This window comes from Lutra lutra, chromosome 4, assembly GCF_902655055.1.
Source record: "Lutra lutra chromosome 4, mLutLut1.2, whole genome shotgun sequence".
Classification (NCBI taxonomy): domain Eukaryota; kingdom Metazoa; phylum Chordata; class Mammalia; order Carnivora; family Mustelidae; genus Lutra; species Lutra lutra.
In genome coordinates this window covers 165,333,530-165,359,430 of record NC_062281.1, presented here as the reverse complement: position 1 = coordinate 165,359,430, position 25,901 = coordinate 165,333,530, and the positions used below count along the sequence as shown (strand labels likewise).

The 25,901-nt window shown below is 47.6% G+C and overlaps 1 protein-coding gene across 4 annotated transcripts in view; it reads right to left on the bottom strand.

Moving 5' to 3' along the window:
* The window catches only part of HIVEP3 (HIVEP zinc finger 3), a 461,322-nt gene that overhangs the window by 200,722 nt on the left and 234,699 nt on the right, over positions 1 to 25,901 (bottom strand). The window contains exon 1 of one of the 4 annotated variants that reach the window (XM_047724527.1): positions 9,098 to 9,214. The exons of the other annotated variants lie outside the window; for them this stretch is intronic. The gene's annotated coding sequence lies outside the window, so the exon portion shown is untranslated. Of the gene's footprint in view, positions 1 to 9,097; positions 9,215 to 25,901 lie in introns of those variants that run through there. 4 annotated transcript variants of the gene reach the window in all.

Genomic DNA, 25,901 nt, shown 5'->3' with positions numbered 1-25,901 from the left:
ATTCCGACTCTTGTCAAACATTTTCCTACCCTTGGTCTCCTCTCCTCCTTGGTAACACATAGAATCCTTCTGGACTTTTGAAATTAGATCACTGAACATTTGCTAAGTGCCTACTGCATGAAGGGGAAGAATGAATCAGACCCAGTCCCTGATACTGGGGGCTCCAGTCTTTGGGGAGATAGCCATGTACCAAGTAAGACCATGATCTTGGTATGCTGGCCAGAAGGCAGGATGCAGAATCTTTAGGAGACCATGTCAAATGTAGCTGAGTTCTTGACACTCTCTAGAAGCTATGTTTTGAGGGTTAAATACCCCAAAGGAGCTTATGTTCTTGAATTTAGTTGGGTTTTCCTGTTTGTTTGATTTTCTGTTTGTTTGTTTGCCTGCAAATTCTGTTTAATAGACGGTATTGGTCAGTAAGATTCTGGTTAAGCCTGGTTTCATAAAGTGTGTTCCTTCAAAGAGTGAAGAGAAGTGGAGTTTACATCTAACACATACAGAGCTAACCCATCAGGTGCAGCCAAGTGCGAAAGCAAGCCAACCTTTGGAGGATGATGGGGTGAAAGGCGGGGTGCAGGCGCGATGGGTCTCTCTGATCAGGTGAAAGGCGGGGTGCAGGTGGGATGGGTCTCTCTGATCAGGTGCCATGAGGGAAGCAAAGGAGCCAGCAATGTGGGTCTCAGAAGAGCTTCAACATCAGCCAGAATCTCATGAATCATGGCTCTGGAAGGTGGTGAGTACTTGACCAAAGCTGAGGCCCCAGCACTACCAAAAGAAGAAGATGCTCTCTTTTCATTAGTTTCTCCTCTCCATGGACTTCCAGCCCAAATGACCCAGAGACAGAGGTTTCCTCTGATCCTCTTATAATGTCATGGGTTAAAAAACTCTCCCATGAGTCTGACTTAAGTCTGCCACAAGACAATTCAGCCTATCTCCATACTTCCCTCAACCGAGGAAGTGAAGCACAGGGGGAGGTCATCTTCTGGATATCACCGTGGTGAAGTTCTCGAACCTTTCCACTAAAGCAACCAAAAGGGGGGAGGACTTTGAAAGGTTTCCCTCAGGGAGGTCCAGGGACATCACCCAAAGCAGTCCCCACAAGCCCAAATGCCTTAGTCTCCTGTTTTATCTTGAAAATCTATGCCCACATAAAATTCTATTCTGCCGTCTATACATGCATCTATCCACAGGATAAAATACACCTATTTTCACTTCTTCAGTTGGAAGACGAGTCAGACCTATGCTGTGGGGCCCCAAGGCTTCTGGTACTCTGCACGGACATGGACACACATTCGAGAGGCAGAGAGCAGAAGAAACCCCTGGCCTGGGGTTCCAACCATAGCTAGTTGTGGACACGCTAGGTGTCTTTCCTCAAACACAGGGAGGGGCCGCTGTGGCCCTTGGTCCCACCGTGCTGGTCAGGTCTCGGGAGACCCCAGTGAAGGGCAGGACAGTGCAGGTAGCCAAAAGCCTGAACTGGACTGGGTGTGCAGGCCCAGGGATATGGGAAGAATGTTCTGGCCAGAGACTCTCCCCTCTTCACTGGAAGGAATGCAACAAACTCCCCATGAAGGAAGATGTGGCAACTGTCACAGGCCTCCTAGCCAGGGCTTTAACAAGTGCCAGTAGCTTCCAGGGTCTTGGGTGCCTAGCAAAGTGAGTGGGACATAATAATTCTCCATCACTAATATCTCCATCACAGTACGTTGCACATAATAATTCTCATCACTTATGTTGGATGCATAGAAGAATGAACGGTGATGAAGTGGTCAGAGAAGTCACCGAGAACTGGGGAATGCCCCCCACCTAGATGATTGTAAGGCCCTTTCTGGCCCTCAGTAGCATATTTGAGGTGACTACACCACCCATTCTGCTCCCATTCTAAAGAAATAACTCGCTGCAGCGACTGCTGGCTCCATGGTTTCTCTCTGTGGTGAGTGCAGTAAAAAGAGCCATAGATTATAAACCACTAATTGCATTTAGACAAAAATTATCTCCCATAAAAACAACAGTAATAATGAGTACCAAATGCCTAGGCCTCTGCTAATCACCTCACATCCATTATCCATTTACTTCTCACGCCAACTTTCCATCAACCCTGTATTCAGATTAGAAACCAGGGACCTCGCATGGTGACATATTTGCTGAAGAAATGGCCCCGGGACAGTGGCTTTTAAGTCTTCATTCTGTTCTCTGCTGGGCTGTGGGAGGTGAGGGCAATGGGACTCCTTCCCCTTCCCATCCCGACCTCCCTGTCCCCCTCCTCCCAATAAAAAGAGTCAGAAGGACTTAGTGTTATGTCCGTGTACATGGTTAGGTCCCACCTGGTCTGCAGGGGTTCCTGACTCAGGGCATCTGTCCCTAGGATGGTGTGACTCACGAATGGTCTGTGGTGGGGAGCCACCTCCCATGGGGGTGATGGCACTTAGCTAAGGCAACTCAGCCAGATCCACAGCAGACGCTGTCTGTGCCCTGCCCAGCCATCCACCCCCTTGTTGTAACATTCCAGCCTGACCCTCAGAGCCAGCACTGCATCTCAAAGCCTGGCACTCATGGTACAGAGTACAGAGTACAGAGAGGGCTGGATGTGTCCATCCAGGGGCCAGGCCCCACTAACAGCTGATGGATGCAGGGCATTTATACACAGACCTTCAGACCAGGGAATGAAAAAGTCAGTCAGGGCCAGCATACACGGGCCAGGGGAGCCAGGGGTCAAGGAGCACACTAAACACTAAATTATGCCTCGACTCTACAAAATGGGCACTATGACCCCCATTTTACAGATGAAGAAACTGAGGACTGCAGCCTGTTAGCAGCAGCAACAGGCTGGGAGCTCAAGTCTGTCTGCTTTAAAGGCCCAATGCTTGAGGAAGAGAAGGGAAGGGAATACAGAAGTAGCTAGACTGGTTTGCAGACTGCAGGTTAGAAAGAGGAGATAGGAGGAGAAGAAGGATGAGGAAGCTCTTCTCCCACTCCTGAGCGGCCAGCCCTGCTCATGAGAACCAGAGCCAAAGAAGGCACAGGGGGACCAGGCCAGCAAGACTTCTGATCCGAAGCATGTGCTGGGCCAATCAGAGCTGAGAGGCACCGAGGCAGAACACTCCCACCCCTGGACCTGGAGGTTACTGCCAGCCTTCACCGTGCACCAGGTTGCCTCCGGGTGCCCAGGATGCGGTCTGACAACTGCCCAGTTCCAAGGCTAGTGGCAACCCACCCACATTTCTGGCAGAGGAATGAGGAAGGCATGGATGTTTTTTCTGATTATAAAGATAGTGCCTATTGTGAATATTTCAGAAAGCATAAAAAGAAAGAAAATTTCCATTGCTCACACATGTTGTCCTCCCTAAAAGACCCTTTTCTATGCACATATGCAATTTGGTTTTATATTACATGTCTATTAGATGTGCAACATTTTTCATTTATCCATATATTATCAGTGCCTTTTCAAGTCATCAAATGTCCACATGTGTCACCACGTTTCATAGCCCCATTGCACTGCATGGTGTAAACTGACCACATTTTGTATAAACTATCCTTACTAATAGACCAGTTGGGGAAACAGGAAACAATGCTGGAGTGAACATCTTTAAGATGGTACCTTTTTTTCTTAAGATTTATTTATTTATTTCAGAGATCAAGAATGTGAGTGCGGACAGGGGCAGAGAGAGAGGATCCTCCAAGCAGACTCCCCACCAAATGTGGAGCCTGATGTGGGGCTCGATCCCAGGACCCTGAGATCATGACCTGAGCTGAAATCAAGGGCCAACTACTTCACCAACTGAGCCACCTAGGTGCCCCTAAGATGGTATCTTTCTAAGGGCCAACTAAGAACATGGACCAAAAGTCTTAACAAGGTACCATTTCCTCTGTTCCAGTGATTCCACCCAGAAGCATTTGCTCATCCTAAGGAAGTAATCAGATGAAAGAAGGCCCCTGGTGAGGAGGACACAGAGGAGGCGGAGGACCCGGAAGACCAGGCATGTTATCAACACAGAGACTAAGGCAATGATGGAAGGATGTTCCATTGTTGAGGTTGGGGCCAGGGCAGGAGCATGGCCTCTAGGCATGTATTATTTATCTTTTTGTCCCGTGGCATGGGGTTGGCTAAATGCAGAAGGAAGGGAGAGAGTGGTCTCAAATGCAAGGTGGCAATCAAGTTAGAAGTCAGAATCTTTGCAAAAGCTGGCTGGAAGCTAAGACCCCAGCCTTACATTCCCCTGGGGACGCCAAGTGGTTCTCAGTTTCAGGGAGAGCAAATGAAGAAACCAGGGGCCAGGCAGGAGACCAGAAGTCCTGGCTTTATGGAAAAACAACACGCCAAAACCAATGCATCTCTGCTTTGTCCCTAATCATGACCATTCCCCCTCTCTCTGCCTCACTTCCTGCAGCTGTTGAATGGGAAACCACCCCCCCGCCCCCCCCCCCCCGGCAAAAAAAAAACGATAAGGAAGGTAATGTTTGAATATAGACTTTAACACCAGCAGGAGCAGCTGCCCCACGGCAACCGTGATAAAGATAGTTAACATTTACTGAGCATTTGTTACCTGCCAGGTCCTATCCCAAGTGCTTCAGTTATGTTAATCTTCATACTAGATCTGTGGCATGGATGCTGTCATAATTGCCACCATTATGACAGAGACATGAAGCAGAGAGATGGTCATGCAGCTGGTCCCATGGCTGGCCTGCTACATCGTTGGGGTCCAATAGCTTCCTATGGAGCTGGGGCTCCTAATCCAAATGCCACGTGATCTCCTCCCCTACCTGCTGGGTCCTTTGGGCTGCTGGTTTAGCTTCTCTGAGACTTGCATTTCCATATCTATAAAGTGGGGATCCTGCCAGCCAAGGACCCTCTGGAGCCTGATGCACACAGGGGCATCCGAGAGCCTGCCACCCAGCCCCCAGCCCAGCTCAGAGCATGGCGGTTCTTCCCTTCACAGAGAACCCAAGACAGGAGCAATCCACAAGGGCTGATGCTGTCTACAAGGTGATGTGCCCTTCTCTTCCCTACTGAGGCCACAGGCAGAAGGAGGAGTCTCTCTTTTCAGCCACAACATGGACTCCTCCCTACCTCCCATCAAGTTCTAGACAGTGAATGTCACCCACTGGAAAATGTGGGTATAAAATGAGGTTTGTTGAAATGTGTGACTTCCCATTCAGCCCTCCCAGGCATGCTGGGCCACCTCTGTTATCCGCGGATAGCCATGGACCCAACCCCTATCTGAGCACTTCCCTCTTCCACCTGGCATGTTGCAGCAAAGATGAAAACTCAGAGAAGGATCCTGATCCAAAGGTTTCAGGTTTCTTCTGTGCTCTGGTGCCTTTTTAAACTCTATGCAACCATGTGACACAGCATGTGTGTCTGTCTGTGTGTGTGAGAGAGAGAGAGACAGAGACACAGAGACAGAGACAAATAAGAATGATTTTGGAGAGAATGCCTGTAGCCGTCAATGCAATGCAATGATGCAGTGATTTCCTCATGGAATGTCATTACAGAAGTCAGTAGAGGGGCGCCTGGGTGGCTCAGTCAGTTAGGCGTCTGCCTTCAGCTCAGGTCATGATCCCATGTTCGGGCTGCCTGCTCAGTGGGAAGCCTGCTTCTACCTCTATCCCTCCGCCCTGCTCGTGATTTCTCTCTCTCTCAGATAAATACATTTTTTTTTTAAATCTTGAAAAAAAAATTGATAGATAGAAGTTAGTCACATGCTCTCAGGGATGGAATGGCCCCGAGCAGGGAACAGAGCTCACCTTCGGCCTACGCAGCCCTAACCCACTTTGTGTTCATTAGCTACGTGATCTTGGACAAGGCATCTCATCTCTCTGGCTCCTGTTCCCTAGCTACAAAGTGAAGAAGTTGTGAGTGGCTTTCAGCCTGTGCCTGGGGCACAGTCCCTGGGGCTCCAGAGGGCACAGGGAAGTATGGTGACCGGAGATGGGGCAAGGGTGACATTTCCATCCAACCAGAGCAGCTCTGGCTCTCGTAGAACCTACAAGAGGTCTTCTTTGAGTCAATGTCTCTGCAGCTTAACACCAAAATTAAAGCAAAGCCCTGGCACAGCTGATTGCTCAAGTCCTTTCTAGTGTAGAGTCTGGGCTCTGGCCCTCACCAAGGTGCTCTGGTTTGTCTTTAATCCTTGGAGGTGGCTGAGCCTTCTGGTTGAGAGCCAGTGTCTGGGGGGATACTGGCTCTGCCACACCTAAGGTACCACAACCTTAAGTACGTTGCCTAAAGCCTCCTGCTCCCCCATCTATAAACTACATATACCTACCCTATGGGACCACTGCAATCATTAGACAAACTAACACAAGAAATAACAAGTGCTGGTGAGGATATAGAAAAAAGGGAACCCTTCTGCACTGTTGGTGAGAATGTAAGCTGGTGCAACCACTATGGAAAATAGTATGGCGGTCCCTCAAAAAATTAAAAATGGAGCTACCCTATGATCTAGCAATTCTACTCTTGGGTATTTATCTGCAAAAAGTGAAAACACTAACTCAAAAAGATCTATGCACCCTGATGCTTGGTGCAGTCTTATTTACAATAACCAAGACATGGGAGCCACCGTCCCTCAGTGGATGAATGGATAAAGACGTGGGCTATGTTTATATGGTGAAATATTATTTAGCCATTTAAAAAGGAGGAAATGTTGCTATTCAATGATACGGTTGGACCTTGAGGGCATTGTGGAAAGTGAAATAAGTCAGAGAGAGAAAGACAAATACCATACAATCTCACTTATATGTGGAATCTACACAAAATAAAACACAAACACTGAACTCATAGATAACAGAGAACAGACTGGTGGTTACCAAAGGCAGGGGTTGGACAAACTGGGTGAAGGTGGTCAAAAGGTACTAGTTATAACACAAATAAGTCCTAGGTATGTAATGTACAGCATAGTGACAATAGTTAATAATACGGTGTTGCGGGGGGGGGGGGGGGGGTGCCTGGGTGGCTCAGTGGGTTAAAGCCTCCGCCTTCAGCTTGGGTCATGATCCCAGGGTCCTGGGATCGAGCCCCACATTGGGCTCTCTGCTCAGCAGGGAGCCTGCTTCCCCCACCCCACCCCCGCCTGCCTCTCTGCCTACTTGTGATCTCTGCATGTTGGATAAATAAATAAAATCTTTTAAAAAGAGGAAAAAAAAGAAAGTTGCTAAGAGGATAGATCTTAAGATCTCATAGATCTCAACAGATCTCATCACAAGAAAAAAAGTGGTAGCCATATGCGGTGATGAAAGCTAACTAGACTTACTGTGCAATCGTTTCACAATACACACCAATATTGAATCATGATGTTGTACACCTGTAACTAATATAATGCTATAGGTCACTTGTATCTCAGTTAATAACAAACCAAGAAATCTAAGCCATCTTGCTAGACACACAAGTGCTTATCAATGTGAGAGCCATTTTCTGTCTCAGATTTGAGCATGAGTCCTCAATTGCGGAAGTCAATCCATAAATGCCAGTTGAATAAATGAGGGAGTAAAAGAACAAATGTCTGGAGTCCAAAATTCCATGAATTGACTAAGTGAGCACTGCTCTCCATATTAGTCCAGTGCTTTGCAAGCTTAAATTTGCACAGGAGTCACCAGGGAACCTTATTAAAATACGGAATCTGATTCAGCGGGTCTCAGACGATGCTGGGTCTCCTCATTCCTGGGTTCCCAGATGAGGCCAGGGCTACTAGGCTGCAGCCACCCTTTGAGCTTCAAGCCTTGGGTTCCTCGTGGGTCACAGTCTTTTGGGTGCAGGCTTTTTATCTTCAGTTCACAATCTGCTCAGGACTCTGGGTAGTCTGACCGCTATTTATTGGCCACAGGGCTACCAAGCCCTGAGCACTGTTGTGCTAGGTTCTCAGGAACTGATACAGGAGTCAGTGTGAAACCCTGAGCTTATGTCTGGGCTCTAGCCCCAGATGATGCTGGGCAAGTCCCTCAGCCTCTCTGGGGCTCAGCGCCTTCATTTGTAAAGTGAGTTCAGCAACACCCTCCATGCCAGCTCTCAGAACAGCTGCAGGGGTAAAAAGTGACAACCGATGGGACCTTCCAGGGGTGAGGGATTGTGATGAAGTGGGGGGCTTCACATCCAAGTTCTCCTCTCCCCCTCCCAAGTCTTCCTTGGAGGGAAACTGACAAGCATTGTTGTTTGCATAATGGTCCTGTAAGGGGCCAGGAGAGGAAGTAAGGTCGCTAAATTTAGCAGGTGCTTACGCCCCCTCACCCAAGGCTCAGCCCACGCATTTCACCATGAGTAGGTGCCTTTCTATATTTAACTTCAGCCTGCACCTTCCACTTGAGCTCTGACTCTGAAAACCCCAGGAGGATGTGGTGAGGAGGGAAGGGAAGTTCACAAAATGTGATCAGGGGCTGACATCACGTGAAGTACCATCTGCACCTTCAGGTGTGTGTCCTTCCTGGAAGAACTAGAAAGATTCTTCAGCTTCTCCCCCTTCCTCCCTCTGGGAGTGTAAGACTCATCTAGCCAAAGGGTGGCCAGAGACCACACTGCCTTTTGGAACAACAGCACTGAATAGGGGGTCAGGGGACTGCTCGGAAGCCCAGCAGGAGTCACAAAAGGCAGGGGATGTCAGATGCCCCTCACGTGCCAGGCACGGTGCTAGGCCCATTCCCATGGGGGACCTAGTTCAACCCACATAGCAGCATGGCTCCACGACTTCATACACAGGCTATGGGCAAAGGGAGGTGCTGGAAGCCTGAGAGAGTGGAGCACCCAGGCCACTTGCCAGGTCCCTGTCCTGAGTCCACGTGATACCCGTCTTGTCCCTCTGTCTCCCGTACAGGAGGTTGTCAGGGGCCCAGGGGTTCAAGTCTCACCCTCATCATCAGTCAGGGGAGTGATCTCAAGTTAGTCACTCCTCTTCTTGGGGTCTCAATTCCTTCACTATAAAACAAACCTCCTGGCCTGTCTCATTACTGAATGTCTTCTTAATGACCTCAGACTCTGATGGTCAGAGGAAGTGACAGTTAGTCCTGGGATAAGCCTCCAACTTTCAAGCCGTGGGGTGACCTCTGCCTTTTGCTTATGTGCTAGTCAGTACACATGAGTCTGACACAGGGCCCCAGGGAGGCCATTCACCTCTCCTCTTCCTTCTGGGGAACTTTCATGGAAGTCCTCTATGCCAAGCAGTCCAATACACCCTAAAGGGACTGAGATGAAATGCGGTCCCCCTACTGGAATCCACCTCCAAATTGGGGTAAAAGCCACAGGAAAAGATTGCAGTGTCACAATGTGGCCAGTGCCATCATGGAGCCCACGTGGGACACGGAGGCTGGGGCCTAACCCAGCCTGAAGGGGTTGGGGAAAAGAACCAATGGGAAGAAGACAAAATAAACACCCATTGTCTAGGCCAGCAGTTCTCAAAGTGTGGTTCCCTCCTCGGCATCATCTGAGAACTTGTTAAAAATGCACACCTGGGGTCCCCACCATCCCAGACCTACTGGCGCATAGGTGTGTATGTGTTAATAGGCCCTGCGGGTGATCTGGAGACCCTCTGAGTTTGAGAGCCATCGGTTTTGGGGGCACAAGGGGGTTTAGAAGATAGCAAAAGCTTGAACTGTTGGCTCTCTAGGTCCTATTCAGAGCTTGGCTGGGAAAAGTACCAGTTCCGGGAAGTGATATAAAACATACATCCTCCATTCTCTCCACTAGACAACCTAAATGCCCCCTTTATTGGGGGGCTGTATTAGACTTCTGGAAAGCTCTGTGTCTGGACATCTAGCCTCCTCACTGGTGCTTACGTATCTGGCCTCTGCCCTGGGCTCTGATCAAGGATGGTGACAAGAAACACGCATAGGAAGGCCATGTCTGGACTGCTCTAGAAGGGTTGGTTTTGATCCAGTTACATCAATCTCCTTCCATAAAACTCACATTGAGAAGATAGTGGCAAGTAACAATTTGGCAAAGACTTTCTAAAAATGGCAACACCTGGTGTTGGTGAGTGTGTGGGGAAAAGACACACGCACATGTTTCTGGTAAGCATGGAAATTGATACTGCCTTTCTGGAGGGCTAACTGCCAGAAACTTTGAAAGATGTACATCCCCCTGACCCAGCCACTCAATTGTAAAATTAATCCTAAGGAGACAATCATACCTGTGCTTGAGCATTTCACTTTAAGAATATTCACGTTAGTATTGTTTGTTATGAAAACTGGAAACAACCTAAATGTTTAAAATAAGGAGTTGATTGTGAGATGGCCATTCATTCGTTCATTCATTCACTCATTCACTCATCAGATATTTACTGAGTACTCCTTATATGCCAGGCAGTGTATTAATCCTAGTGATAGAGCAGTAGGTAAGTAAAGGAACAAAATCTTTGTTCTTCTAAGAGGGAAGTTACCAAATGAACTTTGTTCTTTGTTAATTTCTTCTAGGAGGGAAGTTAACAATTAACAAAAAAGCAAGTACAACACACACAGTGTGTCTGCCTATGGGTACCATGAGGAAACAGGGCCATGAAGGCAATGCTGGGGTGGGTGTTCCAATTTGGAACAGGTAGAGGTGAAGGAACTAGCTGGGTGGATGTCTGGGGACCCACAGCAGGCAGAGGGAACTGTCTTTCAAACAGATGAAAACAGCAAAAGAGACCAAGGTCATGGTGCTTTCTGGGTGTGTTTAAGGAAGGGCAGGGATGCCACAGGGCTAAGGCAGAGACAGCAGACACGATGGGGATGTGGGCATGGGGACCATGCAAGCCACTCAGAACTGTGGCTTTGACTCTGGGTGAGAAGGGAGGATATGGAGTGTAAACGAGACTCTGACTTGTGCATCAGACAACACTGTGGCTTCTGGCTTGAGAACAGATCCCAGGGGACCAGCAGAGAAGCTGGGACACTGTTAGAAGGCTATCGAGATAATCCACACAGGAGACAGCATCACGCAAATAAGTGCTAGTGACAATGGTGACACGTGGTCAACTTCTGAATGTGTTTTGAAGGTCCATCTGGGCTTTTCTGTGGAGGGATGTCTGTTGCCTGGAGATGACGTGTGGCGGGCTGAACAGATGATTTCACCTCCAGGAGCCAAGAACGAGAACAAGCGACGAAGAGGAGTCATCACTGGATGCACACAAGCCTGTCTGCTGTCTCTGTTGGGCATTTCTGAAACCGGAGATGCGAAGCTTCATGCCATGAGGCTACCAAACTTTTATACCTAACATCTGAGAGCCCTGGCTGCCTGCCTAGATTTTTAAAGGCAGCCAAAGAAATGCAATTTACAATCAGGATGTGATATAATTCTTTAGTTATCAGATAGGCAAAGATAGAACAAGAATGATAAGAGCCAGGGCTGGTGTGGGTGTGTGGAAACAGCACCCCCCCCTTCCCTGCTAGCGGAAGCTGACATTAGTGCCTCCTTTGGGGAATACATGGGTACCATAACATCAAAGGTCTCTCAAAAGTTCATGCCAAAGGAACTAGAATGGCTAAGATGATTTTGAAAAAGGAAAATAAAGTGAGAGGAGTCACGCTACCTGATTTGGAGGCTGATCATATAATTAGAGTAATCAAGGCTCGGAGTATTGGCTGAACGATGTACCCATACAGTAGACTGAACAGCCAACCCAGAAGTGACTGCACAACAACAGATTTGACAAAGAAGAAGGAAAGGCAGTGTTTTCAACAAGCCGTGCTGGAACAACTTGATTAGCCACAGGCAAAACCAGCAAGGCTCAACCCAAACCATATACAGTTCTTCATACAGGATTTAACTCAAAATGGGTCAGAGATTGAAACATAGAATGTAAAACTACAAAATTTAGACATAACAGAAGAAAATACTCCAGACCCAGAGCTCAGTGAAAAGTTCCACACATGACATCAAAAGTGTCACCCAGAAAAGAAAAAAAAAATCAGTAAAGTGGACCTCATCACAACAAAAACCTTTTGATCTGCAAAAGACCCTAGGAAGGGGATGAAAAGACTAGCTGCAGACTGGGAGGAAATATTTGCAAACTACATTATCTGACAAACAACTAGTAGAAAGAACATACAAAGAACTCTCAAAACCCAATGGAGAAAATAATAATCCAACTAGAAAATGGGCAAAAGACATGAACAAACACTTCCCCAAAGAGGATATGCAGAAGACAAATGAGCACATGAACAAATATGCAATATCATTAGGCATTAGCCAAATGCAAAGGAAAACCACACACAAAAAAATCATAACACAGGCATTAAAACAGCTAAAGTTAAAGTAGTGACAAAACCAAATCCTGGCAAGGATGTAGAGAAACTGGTCTTTCATACATTGCTGGTGGGAATGTGAAATGGGTCATCCACTCTGAAAGAGAGTTTGGCATTCTCTTAAAAAACTGAATGTACACTTAGCATACGATCTAACAATAGATACAAACTTTTACCCACACAACCTGTACACAAGTATTCACAGCAGCCCAACTGATAAAAAGCCAACCCTGCACTTCGAAAGGTGAATAGTTAAACTGTGGTTACATAAAATACTATTAAGCAATTAAAAAAAAAAAAAAGGAATAGACTATTGATATATGCAACCATCCAGATAAATCTCAAGGACAATTATGCTGAGTTTAAAAAAAAAAAAAGACTCACAAAGGTCAGATAATGTATGATTCAGTTTACATAACATTCTGAAAATGACTGAATTGTAGAGATGGAGAACAGATTAGTGGTTGCCAGCAGCTGGAAATGATTGGAGGGAGAGGGGTGGCTATGACTAGGAAGAGTTAGCACAGGGGAGAACTTTGGGGTGGTGGAATAGTTCTGTATCTTGATTTGGGCGGCAATTCCATGAGTGATGAATGTGTGATAAAATGATGCAGAGCCATAGACACACATTACAATAATGTCAATTCCTGGTTTCGCTGTTGTACTATAGTCATACAAGATGCAACCATGGGGGAAAACTGGGTGCAAGGTATGTGGGACCTCTGGGTCCCATCTTTGCAACTTCCTGTGAATCCATATTTACATTTCAAAAAAAAAGTGTTCTTGAAAAAAAGAAACAGGAACTATCCCCAAAACAGTAAAGGAAGCATATGCCTTTTGACCTCAAACTCCACTCCTATGGATTTATCCTAAGCCAATACCAAAAAGGCATCAAAGACCAGTGGATAAAGCTGATCATGTCAACCTTGTTTATAATAGTGAAAAATTATACTAAACCACTTTATGCCAGAGTCGGCTAAACAGATTACTATAAACATACCCAGTGGAAAAGTACACAGCTTTTAAAATGATGATGTAGATCTACATTCATTGATATGGAGAGACATTCACAATATACTATTAAAGGGAAAAGAATGCTTGAAAAAAGTACACAGTTTTTGAGGGTTAGTTTTTTTTTTCAAAGTTTATGCAAATACATCAGTTGCAATCCCATAAGGGCAGGGGCTTTTGTCTGCACCATTAATTCCAGGATTCCTAGCTCCCAGGAAAGCTCACAAAACCTGTCCATTCTGGACAGAGTAGGCATTCAATAAATACTTGTCAAATAAACACATAAGACACACATATTTGCACAGGAAAAAGTCTAGAAAGTGCTACAACATGTTGTTAGTAACAGTTACCTCAGAGGAGAGGGATTTGGGTTAATTAGTTACATTCCCTCCAGCTAATTAGTATTTTCTACTCTTTAGTGATGATAAGCGTGATATTATTCATGAACTATATATATATATATTTTAAAGATTTTATTTACTTATTTGACAGACAGAGATCACAAGTAGGCAGAGAGGCAGGCAGAGAGGGTGGGGGGGAAGCAGGGTCCCTGCCAAGCAGGGAGCCCGATGCGAGGCTCGATCCCAGGACCCTGAGATCATGGCCTGAGCCAAAGGCAGAGGTTTTAACCCATTGAGCCACCCAGGTGCCCCATAGAATATATTTTTTAAAAGGCAACGATCACAAAGTGTAGAATGTTCTGTGGCGCCCTCCAGTCTGAACTGGACAAATCTGGGGTGGATATGGTTGGGCCACACTTGACCAAGGCTATCTACCCCAGAATGGACAGGTTTTGTGAGGCCCCCCAGCCCATCCGCAAGGACTCGGTTTCTAGGACTTTGGTTTGAAAGACAACATGTTGGAAGTGAGAAGTCTTGTAAGAGATTTGGACAACAGTGAGGAACCCCCAAGATCCAGAGAGTTGACGGGCTGACATTTAGAGCAGGAGCAGTGCTGGGTGTAGGGTCCATGGGAACGGGTGGTAAAGTGTCAGCTATGGGGCAGATCTGCTCTAGGCACAAGCTGAGGGCAGGTGCAGGATGGAAATCTGCAAATGTGTCTATGCACCAGAGTCTCATGCATGGCCTTCAATACCGCAGTGGGCCAGGCCATGGTCCCCGAAGACTCATCTGAAGAGAGACCACATCACAACTTCCAGGAAACTTTGCAACCTCAGCTGAACCCGAGTCTCTGGCAACGAGGCCCAGGAATGTGTCATTTTATAAAACTTCCTGAGGAGCTGTGACGTACGGAAGAGTGGGGAGACTCCCGGCTGGAGGCAGAAATCCAAAACAGTATCATTCTAGATGGAAAGACTAGTTGTGGCTTTGCTGCTTTTGCCGAAGTGACATAGACCTGATGATTATTGCTTTGTAGGAAGCCTCTTCTCCGAAGAGTTCACGGCATTTTAGGGACATTCCTGGAGTCTTAGACACCTCCCCTTTAAAAGAACCAGGGGTACGGTCCCCCAGTGCTTCCCATTAGAGTACTGTGACCCTCTGCTTTCCCCAAAAGAAGTCACTTCCCCAAGGACCCCTCACTCCCTCTGTGTCTGCTGTGGTACAATACACATGACATAAAAGTTTTAACCATTTTAAGGGGAAAACTCAGTGCTATTAATTAAGTACACGCACAGAGTCATGCAACCATCCCTATGATGTGGTTCCAGAACTTCTTCATCGCCCCAAATGGAAATGCTGTAATTGTTAACAGTAACTCTCTACCTTCCCTCTTCCCCCTGCCCCTGGCAACCACCAGTCTGCCTTCTGTCTCTAAGGATTTGCCCATCCTGGGTATTCTGTGTAATGGGAATCATGGGATCTCGTGTCTGGCTTCTTCCGCTTAGCGTGTCTTCAAGGTTCATCTGTGTGGTAGCTTGTGAAGAATCTCATCCCTTTTAGGGCTGACTACTCTTCCATTGGATGAATATACCATATTTTGTTTATCTGCTCATCTGTTGATGGATATTTGGGGTTTTCCCACCTTTTGGCTACTGTAAATAGCTCTGCTATGAACATCGATGCACAAGTTTTGTCTTGAACACCTGTTTTCCAATCTTTGGGGTACATACCCAGGAAGCAACCTGCCAGGTCACATAGTAAGTTTAACTTACTCAGGAACCTCCAAACTGTTTGCTACCCTCTCTTACTCTTACAAGGCACCCAGCATCCCAGCCTGTGCGCTGGCATCTTGGGAGATGATCTGGGGGTCAAGAGACTAGGTTACAGGTGTGACCATGACCCCTACAAGCTGTGAAGCCATGTGCTGGCCATTTACGGCTTTGTGCCTTGGTTTCCCTGTAAGGATCTCATGGGATGTCCTGACTCTTGAGCTGGACGTCAACCGAGATTAAGGATAAGAACAGCAGAGCAGTGGGGGCAAGGGTTCTGCCCGGCCCCATCACTTAGTGATCACAATCCCTGGGCAGTTGCAAAGCCCCTTGTAGCCTCAATCTTATCATCTATGCAATGGGGTGAATAAGAGGGCCTGACACCTGGGAGTACCATATTGCATTAGTCAATTCATATAAAACAATAGCTGCAAAGCCATCCCAACTCAGCTACTGCTCTGAAATGTCGCCACCTATTAGCAGTCCTGGTGGCAAGGGGCATATGCTTACTTTCTCAGTTTCCACCCTATTCATGTCACTCCGCCTCACTTTCTCTGCTTCTCTCTCTAGGCTTCTCTGATGGGACCCTTCTCTCTCATGTGGGCAGGTCGATACATGACTGACCTCTGGGTTAGTCCTCCCTCTGTGCTCCATGCCCTCTTGTACAAAATTTATTACCTTCGACTTGAGGGTACACTCTAGCTTGTTCTTTCTTGTGTGCATCTTCTTCAGGGCCTATTTATACAGTAGGTACTCAATAAATGCTCATTGGCTGAGTCAATGAGAGAAGGAATTTCTTTTCCCCTGGGGCATTAGGCCTGGAGCTGGTTGTGGCATAGGGACCTGGGCCTTTGGGGTTCTCTCCCATCACTGGAGCAAGAAAGTGCTGGAATCCTCCCACAATGCTTCTCCCCAGCCCAGCCATCTAGCAAGAAGTACAGTCAGAGGTCATGCCAGGATCCAGGAGAGAGCAGAGCAGAGCTTCAACAAGGCCTAGCCAGCTGGTCCCTCCAACCTTCCTCCGCTCTCTTGTGTCCCAAAAGGTGGTGAAGAGCAGACACAGGCCCTCCTGCCCTGGCCTTCAACCCTGACCCATCTGTCCCCCACTCATCTCAAGGGCTCTGTGTTGAAAATCAAAGATTCTCTGGGAGAAAGTTTGTGTGGCCAGACATGGAGGCACTGAGTTGGCTATTCTGGTAGGGCAGGTGATGGGGACACTTGGAGAAAACATTGCTGGTGAAGGCATCCTAACAGAGAGAGGTCCTGCCTGGTGTGTGTATGTGCACGTGTGCATGCACGTGTGTGTGTGTGTGTGTGTGTGTGTGTGTGTGTGTGTGTGTAGTGGAAGCTCCCTCTCCTTCCCAGAGCCCAGCCAGCTCAGTCTTGCAGAGCAGCCTAGTCTGGGTAGCGGGGGCTACACTCACCAGTGGTGACAGTATGCCAGAGAACATGAACTCCAACGCGCTAACTGGAGGTCAAGTTCAAGGACAGCTCACACATCAACAGTGCCACAGTCACCACGGGCACCTTCCCTTGGGCTTTAGTTTCCTGTCTGTCAGTCTCCTGGGAGTCAGGGGCCTTCTCTTTCACACTGCTTTCTCATCTCTGCTCTGAGTTGCCACTGTCTGCTGAGACGCATGCTCAGAGGACACACTGCTGACAGCCTGACCCATCCCAATGCCTCTGTTCCCAAGGACATGGCCTGGAACACTGGGGCAGCCGTCCTGCCCAGCTGCTGCTCCCCTTCTGCTTGGGGGTCCTGGGAATCTTTCCTCTAACCGCCACACTCAGTCCACCTTGCTGGGCCCCTCCCAGGGAGCGCTCCTCCTCTCCCACACCTGCTTGACCCTGCCACCTGCTTCCATTTCCATCTGGATGCCCCACCCCCCACGAGCAGCCCCAGCTCTGTGGCCCCTCCAGCCTGAGCATCCGTCACTCATTAGACCCGTGGTTTCCAAGTGTGGCGTACAAAACCATTCTTGTGGGCACAGAAAGAAAACGCCAGGCCTGCCATTCCCATTGTTTTCATCACATCCTTCTGTAATTCCTAGTTTTTACATTTTTCAGTAGGGATAAAATGTATTAGCGCAGTAGTTCATTTTATAAATAAATAGCAAACGTAAATGCTGGTGTGTGGTCTCAAAAAACACTTTTCTGGAGGAGTATGAAATCAATAAAGTTTGGAGACCATTCTAGGGGAGGTAAGACACATTCAGTGATAACTACAAATCTGTTTGGTGACAAATGCCAGGATAAGGGTGAAGGTTCAGTGAGGCAAGTCCAGAAAGCATGTGACTATTACCAACCGAAGGTGGGAGGAGAATCAGAGACGTCTTCCCAGAAGGGGTGGCTTAGGGCTGGCTGAGTGCTGAAGGACAGGATGTGGCCTGTGGCCATGGGAGGGAAGGGCTTGCCCCACCAACGGAAGACCCTACAGGAGCAAAAGCGCTGGGGCTGGGAATGGGAAGCACATGGCAGGCACCAGGCCTGGGGTCCTCAGTGTCAGGCTTACGTGCCTGCAGGAAAAGCAGGAAGGGATGGGCTAGGAAGGGCAAGTCGGGAGCAGATGAATATGCAGAATTTCAGAAGGAGCTCTGAATATGCAAAGGGTGTTCAGGGAATGCACAGGAGAAAGGGAAAACAAGGGCTAGACAGCTCTGAGTGGGAAGGAGATGCAGCCCAACTGGGTTAGGAATCTGAACGTCAGAGGGAAGTATGGGACTGGTTGGGGGGACAACATGGCCAGTTGGAAGATGGAAGGTGATGATCACACCCAGCCCAGAGGCCCCGAACTTTGAACAGAAGGAGGGAAAAAGGAAAGGAAGAGGCAGGTGTGGGGAACACCAGAGAACGATATAACTTCTGGAAAGGCAGGGGTAAGCTGAGGACAGGAGAGGCAAGGCAGGATCACCCTTCAATGCCCATCCACCTGAAGGACGGCAGCAAGTGGGGTCCGGGAAAGGGAATACTGTTGTCTAGAACAACAATCTGAAGGTTAGAGGGTCTAGGTTGCTGGGTTGGTAGTTTGTATTTAAAAAAAAAAAAAAAGATGAATTTTCCAAGGGCTAAAGCTTTTGGTCAGAACCTTTTTGATGAAAATAGGTCTCCATCTTCATCCTACAAATATTTTTGCATCCCTTCAATGGGAAAAACATCACGCCAGACCCTGGAGACCTAGGGAGGGAGCAGAAATTCTGCCTCTGTCCTCAGGGGTCCCACATCTAATAGAGAGATGGCCCCACAGACAAGATTCTGACAATGCCAGCTGATAGCTCCGACAGGAGTCCAAAAAAGGCTTCACAGAGGTGACATTTTACACTTGTCCCTGGCTCAGTCAACAGACTGTGTCCCGAGGGCAAAGCCAACCTTTCTTCATGACTCAAGGTCATGGTAAAAATCAGCTCTTAGGCTATCATCACAGTGTGGGTGGCATGGAACAGTGACCAAATTGGCACGGGTGCTGGGTGCCTGTGGCCTCACATTTTCAGGAAAACCAGGGCACTAACTGTGTTGCCCTCTGCCAAGCAAGCCAACCTCAGATTGTGGCAAAGCTCCCACTCTTGTCTCTCAGGCTACTTGCATGTCCATCCATGAATTTCTGGATTTGGGACGCTCCCAGAAATTTGTGGGGAGAAGGGATCCAGCCTTCTGAGCACTGGAAAAGCCTAACTGAGCAGTCTGACTTATTTTAATTGATTTTCCCCCTCCCTGGTCCCATCAGCCTTGTTCCTTTTTCTGTCTTTCTCATCCCCCCAACTATTTATAAACCCTCTTCCCTCAGTCTACAACCCTGTTCCTTTCTCGCTCTTTGAGTTCTTCTTTGTAAGGTCTCCCCAGGGAGGGAGGTCCCCACCATCCAGCCCCAGACTCATCTCCTGTTGCTTAACCATGACATATTCAGAAACTTAGCCCAGTGAAAATGGCATAAGCTTTCCAGTCAGACAGATGTCAGTCAGCACTTGGCATCTACATTCAGTAGCTGGGTATCTTTGGGAAGATCTCTGAGCCTTGTACCCTTAAGACCAATATGGTTTGCCACCATATTCTTTGTTTACAAGTTAACCTTTACAGTTCATTCATTTTATAATCTATGTCACAAATAATATGTTGGTAAAATTAAGGCAAGAAGCAAACTGAAATTAGACTTTTAGCTCTAGACCTAACTAAGCAAGGCTCTTGCTGGACACCCTATGTACAATCATGATCCCACACCTTCCCAGTCCCCTTTTTCCACCTTCCCCATGGCACTTACCATGTATGACAAGCTATACATTGATTTCATTGTCTCCCATGTACCGTCAGTCTATACCCCTAGAATGTAAGCTCCACGAGGGCAGGGATTTTTCTGTTTTGTTCCCTGCTATATTCTCAGAACCTTGGACAGTTCTTTATGCATAACAAACATTCAGAAAGCATTTACTGGTGACGGACTAAATGAACGACCATCATGGGGCTTGTAAGTGCCTGGTACAAAGCGTGGCATCCAGTGGGTACTCAGTAATGCCAATCCCCCTCCACCTTCCCATCCCTTTGCTTTTCTCCCCCTGTTTGGCCATAAGGACTTCAGGCACTGGCATCTCCTTTGGGGAAGCGCCCTTTCCTAGACAATGCCTGCTCCTTCTTTCTTCCCAAGTGTCCCTCTAAGCCTGCCCAGACCCATGCTGGCTGAGATACTCCTCCTGGACTGGTGACAGTTTGCTCCCGCCCTCATCTCTCACTGGGCTTAGTCTGGTGTGTTTTAGGAACCCAAAAAATAACCAGGAGTATGGACTCTTGGAGCTGGCAGCACTTTTTGTCATCTGGCCTCAACTTTTCCATCCTTGGTGGCATCTCCTTCCATTAGATTACATTAGTCAGGAGATGAACAGGAAGCTTCAGGATGAGTTTGCTCAGGATTCATGATTACCTTATTTTTCTTAGCTCTGTTTATCCTTTCATCTCATGAAGGTATTTGGAGAAGAAAATAGCAAACATCATTCACTGTCACTTTACAGATGGAGAAACTGAGGTCAAAAGACTAAAAAACTTGCCTCCCAGGCCTGGCTCTGAGCCATGTTGCTCTCCGTTCCCTCAGGCGAACTTGTAAACTCTCATGTAAACTTCCCATGGAAACCAGTCGGGCACTTCTACCAGTCTGCAAATTTGCAGAATTAGAAAACACTGGTGCTGGAATTGATCTTAACAGGCAAGGCAGCCAGCTCCTTGGATGTACAGACCCATGCTAATCAGCTTCCTTCTGGCAAAGCAAAAACTGCCTTCTTGGGGATGAGAGGAACTCCTTTTATGAGCCAGGAGGAAACCCACCGGTCCAGAAGAATGAATTGCCTTTGTCTCATCTACACTGAGAGCTGCTGCTTCCGGGAGTTGCAGAGGAGAAGCTGAGGGGTTTTGACCTAGGCTATTCCAAATGTAATTTCAATAGTTGACTAGAAGTCTGAAACCTGCCCTGTTGGCTTTTCTGAGGCCAACTAGAAAGGTTCCAGTGAAATCTGATCTCTGAGCTCAGGGCTTTTCCTCAGGGCCCTGGGCCAGCGTTGTGTTCAGGCATCCAGCTGGTCTCCCCACAGACTCCCCATTGCAGCCGTTACAGGAAAGAACAGCCTTGTGATGGTAGGAAGTCCCTTTGACCTCATGTCCATTCTGCTGCAGAAGCACTTGGCCAAGGTGTCGCAATGCAAGTTCTTTCTAACCAGTCTCCCTCACCATCACAGCCCCAGGAGGCTGAAAATAACCTACTAAATGGTTCTTTTTTGCAGCAAGAACGATTTCTTCCACTCTTTAACTTTCAGAGACCTCAGGCCCTGAAACAACAGAGTATCCAAAGTGGGCCACAGGGATCAGCCCTTGCACGAAAGCATGTCCACTTTCTAAAGCATTTCACATGCCTCAGCCCATCTGGCCAACCCTCTGAGGGGGCGGTGACTTGAGGCTACTATCAAATTGAACAAGGGGCCACATCACAGACAATTAAAAAGCAACTTCATTTTTGCCTGCCCCTGGCCCATTAAGCCCGTGCTGAAGAGTTGGTTCTCCTCTGCCCTTTGGAAGAAGTCTAGTGCACGTCCCATGACTTTCCTGGTCACTCTTGGGTAATTAAAAGTTTCTAAGAACCTTGGAGAAATGGCTGATTCTAACACTCGGGCACAGAGAATTACAAGGTGAGCTTGGAGCATCTTGTAGTGTCAGAAAGTAAGAAAGTGTTTTAAAAAGAAGGGAGGGACGGAGGGAGAGAGCGAGGGAGGGAGGAAGAACAAAATGAAGGCATGTCAGAAGGACACAGGAGCCAACCAGAAAAAGCTTCCCATGACCAAAAGTGGAACAATTTGGGGAACAAAACAAATAACAGTAGTATTATATTATAATGCAAAGAATAAAATAAATATCCACAAGTCTATAATAACTTACTGAATAAAGAAATAAATGGAGAGAGGGGATAACTCTTTCTTAGAGAAGAATTCCAAATAGTACCTAGGCAACTGAAAATATAAAATTACTATTAGACACCACAGTAACAATGGCTATAAGCAATATCCACAGATGCATGCTGAATTTGGGGGGTAAAACTTAAAGGAGAAACAGGATATTTGCATAGCCTCAAAGTATCTCTCCTCAAATTCTTTGTAATTACTGTGATGAGTTTTTTTTTAAGATTTTATTTATTATTTATTTGAGAGAGAGAGTGAGCAAGAGAGAGAAAGAGCACAGGAGCAGGGGCAGAGGGAGAGAGAGAAGCAGGCTCTCCGCTGAACAGGTAGCCCGATGCGGGACTCAATCCCAAGGCCCTGGGATCCTGACCTGAGTGGAAGGCAGACGCTCAACTGACTGAGCCACCCAGGTGCCCCTACTGTGGTGACTTTAACAGGGGTCCACAAATTCCTTGTTATTTCTCTCTCCCGGAGGTGGGGTTTAGTGTCCCCTACCTCATGCGTGGGCCGGATGTGACTGGCTTCTAATTCACAAGAGTATGGAAAGGGGAACAGCAAAACTGCACCGTGGGGACAGCTGGTAGACACCACCTGACCGAGGGATCAAAGCAGTAAGTTATGTCAAGGCGGTGCACCCCTGAGATGACACAATCAGAAGGGGACAGCACCTCTATGGTATTTTCCACTAAAATTCAGATTCTCAGTCTAGTCATGAGAGGCTTTGGACAAACCCAAAATGAGAAACGTTCTACAACAGACCAGACTGGCATGTTTCAAAAGCATCAGGGTCATGAAGGACGAGAAAAGCCTGAGAAACTGTCACGGAAAGAAGGCACCCAAGAAGGCATGACAAGTAAATGCCATGGGGGACCCTGGGTGGGACCCTGGCACGGGAAAAGGACACTGGTGGGAAAACTGGAGATGTCAGAACACATGGTCTGTAGTTTAGCTCATGGTTTCATGCCGATGTTCACTTCTCCGGTTTGACAAACATGCCACAGCCACGCGAGATGCTAACATCAGGGGAAGCTGGGCCCGGGGTGTTCCAGAACTCTCTAGAGCACGCACAGTCGACGAGGTGTTACCTTACCCCCAAGGGGCAAATGTTGGTAGTCGGGTGGAAAAAAAAATCTTAGTTATGACAATGGTTCACAGCCACAGGACATAAGTACATATAAAGCATATCTGTGGTATTAAAATTTCACGGGGGATCAGTTATAGAAATGAGCATTGAAAAAGGCTCCTGAGGTGGGGGTGGGGCGGTAAGGAGAAAGGAGGTTGAGACCTGCGGTTCCAGAGAGAGAGCAGCCCTGCGCGGCTCTTCTGTGAAGGTAAGAGTACGCAAATAAATAAATAAAATGCTCCGGCCGCTTCTCATAAAATAGTTCCACTTAAGTCATGAATAAGGCCAACCTGGAATAATAATAATAATAGGGGGGCGGGGAGTGAAGCTTTAACCAAATTAGAGCTTCCCTCCTTGGCAACTCGGGCTGGCCCAGGCCCTGGGAGAGCAGGGTGGCTGTCATCTTGTCTCCCCACTGGCTGTGTGCCCACCTGTCTTTTGGGGCTGCCCCTGGCTCCTTCATGGTTCTGGTGGGGGTGACTGGACGAGGGAAGGGGCAGGAAAGGTGGCATCTGTCTGATGCTCTTGGGATTGGATGGTGTCTTTCACAGGGCTTGGCAGCTCTACAAGCTGACTCTTCCTGTCTTGGGCCGGTGTGGGTTCTTCAGAGACTCCTGCCGGTCACTAGGGGACCCTTCCTGATGCCCCCCCCCGCCAAATGAGTGATGCCATCTCAGGCAGGTGGAGTGTGACCTCACAGTCCTCAGGGCCCGCGCCTCCAGACTGCGCTCTTGGGGGAAGCTACTGAAACCGACTCAGGCGTGTGCTTTCTCTCTCTGCCAGTGTCTATCCATGCTTCGGCATGAGCAAGAAAACATTTAGCCCCAGTGGCTAAAGGGCATCCTCTCACTTTAATTACAAGGGCAATCCTGCCAAGGGGAGGGGTGGGGGGATGGAACTGCTCCCCGACTCCTTCTGGGTGGCGGTCCTTGCAACTGGGCAAGTGGCTTAGGCCCCTCAGTGGGGGAGGGGGGGGTCTCTGCTACTTGCAGTCAAACGCATCCTGGCTCTCCAAGCCAATCCCCTGAAGTGCAGGAGAGGTCGAAAGGAAGGAAGCAAATGAAGAACAGAAAATGAAGGAAATAAAGAAGAGCCAAGAAGATGATGGCCGTCGGAAGTGACAGAGAAGGAGGGCAGAGGCAACAGTGGGCTGGTCTCAGCAAAGCAGTGCAGAGATGAGTGGCAACAAAGGATCCAGGGAAATTGTCATTGTGTCCTCACCACATACCGGCACCGCTCAGACCACCTCATACGCATCACGTACTTGTCCCGGAGAGCAACCCATCTTACGAAGTTTCTAGGAAACATGTTCATGGAATTAGAATGTGATAGAATAGAGGACCCGAATTCAGGCCAAGATACAATCAGGTTCAGACGCAGATTCAGGAAATAGCTACTGGCAAGCCAGACGTGGGGCAGGGGGCTTTCCTCCCATCACCCCGTTTTCTCCCAATGCCAGCTCTGTAAGGCTGAGGTGGCTTCCTGCATCCCACGGGGAGAAAACTGGGGCACAGAAGGATGAAGTGACTGGCCAAGTGACCAGTAGCACTGAGCCTAGAACTCATGTCTTGGGATTTTTAGCTAAATAATCTTCCTGCTTGGCAACTCTGCCTTTTTTCATCTGCAGGAATAAAAAAAAAAAAAAAAAAGACAAAAAACAAAAAACCAACAACACACAGGGCCAATGCGTAGCTGAGAACACTGAAATGCTGCATGGGTCAGTAAACTGCTGACTCCCAGCCCCGTACCAGTCGGTACCCAGCCACGGCTCAAAGCATCCTCAAATGCCACTCGGCCTCATCCTGTCCAGACACCTGCAGCAAGCCAGCATCTAAAGAGGGACCCGGGCCTCCAGGATGCAGCTCTGGTGCCACAGCCTCGATCAGCCTTGGTCAGTTGTTCATCACTTGCCATGCAGTCTCTAACCAACATATATGTCTTTGGTGCCTCCTCTTTCCTAAATACTCATGTGCCCATTACCTCTGACGCACACAGATGAGAACACTGAGGCCCCGAGTAGACCGCATGGCTAGTTAAGATCTGGGCCAAGCCTGAGCCTAAGTCCTCGGACTTACAGTCATGTTCTTTTTGCTTTACATACCTTTCATCACTCATAGAAAATGTTATACTATGTACCACGAAGAGCTTTGAAACAGATCAAATTCGAGAGTACTGCAGAGCAGGGATGAGTCTTTATGAAAGACGACTGCTAGTTAGAAACAAATTCAGTGCTATTCACGAAGATTCAGTAGGCCTGAGATTTAACCAAAACACCAAGAATGTATTAAACGTGTGGTGGATTGAATTAATATCTCTCGCTATTTATTCCCTCTTTGCAGTTGGGTTCGACATCCCTACTCCCTGGCATGTCACCTGCCTGAGTGTCGTGGGATCATAGGTTTCTGCCCCACTGGCTTTAGGCTTGGTCCTGTGACATGCTTTCTCAATGAGATGCTTGGGGATCATGTTTGCCAGGTCTGAGCAGAAGCTCTTTAGTTGATTGTCAAGCTCACCTTGGCCTCTCTTGAGCATAGCCCCCTCAGGAAGAAAACAGCGTGTCTCAGGTTGCACTGCTCCTTCAGCTTGGGTTCCAGAATAGAAGATACATGGAAGCCTTCACAGCCCAGAGATGCCACCATCCTCATGTAAAGTGAGCATGAAATAAATGTTTATTCTCATAAGTCATTAATACATTGGGTTGTTTGTCCCTGCAGCATAAGTGGACTGATAGACTGGGAGCAAAGGATGCTTTGAAAATTTTAAGAATGAAAATGAATTGAGTGTTAGATTTTAAAAGTCTGCTCCTTCTAAATAAGAATCTTTTTTGAGACAGAACCCAGTTAGCTAATGAGCATGTGCTTAGTAGATATTTGGATTTTCCAAAAATAATTTTACACAACCTTTTCAAAAGGGCTTGTAATCCACAAACAATGAATGGTATGTATTATGGAACTCCCAGGGTTTCTAGATAGATTATTCAGAAACAAAAAAAATCACATCTTGCCCAATACAAGGAACTGACTCA